The 3,028-nt window shown below is 41.1% G+C and overlaps 1 pseudogene; it reads right to left on the bottom strand.

Moving 5' to 3' along the window:
* Nucleotides 1-505: 505 nt before the first annotated feature.
* Nucleotides 506-1,096, bottom strand: LOC121443636 (annotated as a pseudogene).
* Between the last annotated feature and the right edge of the window lie 1,932 nt (nt 1,097-3,028).

Raw genomic sequence — 3,028 nt, 5'->3', positions numbered from 1 at the left:
CAGGAGACGGTCTCCGCATGCCTCAGAGCTTTCTGATTCTACAGCAGTGATTCCTTGTTCTGGGGTGGGAAGAAAGCACATTCTCCAGTGTGATCTATAATGAGGGTTGGTCACTGCCTGGGGACAGTCCTTCACAAACCCCAAGCACATCACAAACCTCTAGCACACACAGCTAGAGGCCAATGGTATGCAAGAGTGTGGTGTGTGCCACAACACCCTCTCTGCTCCCTGCAGCAGGACAGCTTGTGTTTAGAGCCCAGTCGTTGACAGAAACTAGCTGCATAATACCGATGGCTCCAACCTAAGTGATCCATACAGGTAAGAACTGTTCCAAGGACATTCAGCAGTGTCCGAGGAGGAAACTGTTCAATCTGCTTCATCGTCTATATGCATTTTATCACACCCAAAGGATACGGAGTTGCTCGCCCTGTTCAGAAGTCGAAATAAAACTCCAAGTTTGTTTGCCAGTGACAGGGGCTGAAGGTGAATCTTGAACTCAGATCTATCAGTTTTCCAGAAAAGCCACCTAGTCGGTCAGCCTGGCAAGCTGCTGCTCTTTGGGGATTGGTGGAACTGGGGTAGGCTCTGATAAGGGAAGAAAGCTGTTAAAGGAAACATCCAGGGTTCCTGAGGCTGGCTTCCTGGGAAGAACCATTCTTGTGGCAGAGTCGACTTGCCATCCTTGTTCCAATACGCCTTTCACAGCTTCTTCCACAGGAAGGCCAACAAAGGCAGTGAAATCATCTGTGATTTGGAGGTATAAGCTTGAGAGACTAGGGAGAAAGCACATTTCAATGCACCTCTAAGGGCGTCCATGATTGGCTGCACAGTCTCTGACCAACGGTGGGCGTTGATAGTGGTATAGATCCCCAGGAAATCTCTCTGCCAAATTCGCTGTCTTACTGACCAAATTCCCCCAAATTCAGATTTTGCAGACTTTATAGCAGGTGGAATCATCTTCCAAAGATATCTTGCATTATTCATGTTATTCTGGAGCCAGAAGCTGACCTTACACTGGTGGTGTGGCAATTCCTTCAGGATCCCCAAGCTCCTGGTTCTCGCACTGATCCCGCAGCTTTCCAAAACTGAAGGCGCTGTCTGCTCTACGGCAAACGCCCTGCCAGACCAAAGCCCAAGTTGGCCCTCGGGGCATCGCGCCTGCGATGACTTCTGGAGATCCATTTTCATATACAGTAACTCTCAGCATGCAAATACCAGAGGTGTTGAGAAGCTTTAGAACCTGGAAGTTTTGTATATCAAATAAGTCCAGAAAGCAATTCTTAAATCCCACAAATAAGGAAATGAACAATCTGATTTACAAGTGGTGAAAGACATCTCATTAAATACATACAAGTAGTAAAAACATATAATGAAAATGCTCCACATATTCGTTTATTAAGAACTAAAATTGAAATTAGCAATGAAAAATGACTATCAGAATCATCAAAATCTGAAACAACGAAAACCCAAATGCTGATGAAATGGGGGAAATGAGGAATGTGACATCTACTTTGGAAGACACTTGGAGGTTTATCACAATATTATCCGTACTATATCTGTAATGTTACATATTACAAAATATCCATACTGTAAATCCATAATACATTTCTATATTAAAATGATTAGTTTTGATTGCTTATTTAACACAACATAGAATCTTGTGAGAAGAAGGCCTCAGTGAAGGATTGTATAGACCATGCTGATCTGTAGACATGCCTGTGGCCAATTACCTTGATTATGGTAATGAGGCTGGAGACATGGTGAGTGGCACCATTCCCTTGGTATGGGATCTTAAGCTGTATAGTAATAAGCAGGGAAAGAGGTCTGAGAGGAAACACAACTATATTCATTTTCTCTCTACTTTCGTCTGACTGTTACTAGTTGCTTTAAGTTCCTGATTTCTATTACTCCCTGCTCTGGTAGGCTGTAACCTGAAATTGGGAGCTTTCACTTTCAAACTGCATTTTTTTTTTTTTTTTTTTTTGGTATTTTAACTCAGCAGCCAAAAATAAACCCTGGATATGCCTAAATATTTGCTCAAAGATGTTAAGAACATTTAACAGCAAGAAAATCTACACACACACACACACACACGTTTTACTGGTAATTGTGAAAATTTAGAAGCAACCAAGATGTCCTTCATTAATCGATGGATAAATAATCTGTGGCTCAACCTGAGAATGCTATATTATTCAGTACTACAAAGTGGCAAGCTCCCAGATGACCATGAAAAGGCAGAGTATCAAAAAAACAGAAGTCAGTCTTTCATGATTTCAAAAGCTGAATACATAATTTCAATTATGTGATGCTTACTTAAAAATGCAAAATTGCAATGTGATTTTTAAAAGGAAGAAGCTACAGGACACACGACACCAAGATTGCCTGCTAGTGTATTAAACTAAGGCCTTCTGCTGATGATTATATGTCAGGGTAGCTTCATCAGCAAAGATACCTAATACACAGGCCTGTGATGCTGCAAAAATCAAGCAGAGGCAGAAGCAGAAGGCGTATCTGAAATGCTTGTCATTTTGTCTCAATATCACTGTGAAACTAACTTATTTAAAAGCGAGTGAAAACAAAATAAAAAACTTTTAAAGATACATTTGTGTGTGTGTGTGTGTTGGGGTGGAGTAAAGGGCAATTTAGGGATCTCTCTTTCAAAATGTTAGAGTTAGTGGCTAATGCTTTTACCCTCATTGAGCCATTTCTTAGGCCCCTGAAGTTTTAATAATAACAAAAAGCTTACGGTGTATTCACTTCCCACCTCATATTCTGTCATTTGACATGCCCATGCTATAGTTGGAAAGATTGTTCAGAGAACCTATTATCCTACCAGTGAGAACTATGACACAGAGGTATGGCTTTCCCATGGTTCCTTGTCCATCAATACTTTTGTATGTGCTTCTTCTGGTCTCAGGATCTCTGATCTCATTGCCCTGAAGGAGATCCTTGGAGTAAAATTTCATAATAGGCTGTTATGTTATCATTTTTGTTTTGGTGTTGTTTCGTTGTCACTACATTGCTGAGA

Source organism: Microtus oregoni, unplaced genomic scaffold (assembly GCF_018167655.1).
Source record: "Microtus oregoni isolate MIOR12 unplaced genomic scaffold, Mior012 000002F_ref0000024, whole genome shotgun sequence".
Classification (NCBI taxonomy): Eukaryota; Metazoa; Chordata; class Mammalia; order Rodentia; family Cricetidae; genus Microtus; species Microtus oregoni.
Note: the sequence above shows the minus strand (reverse complement) of the source record. Positions and strands in the feature narration are given on the sequence as shown.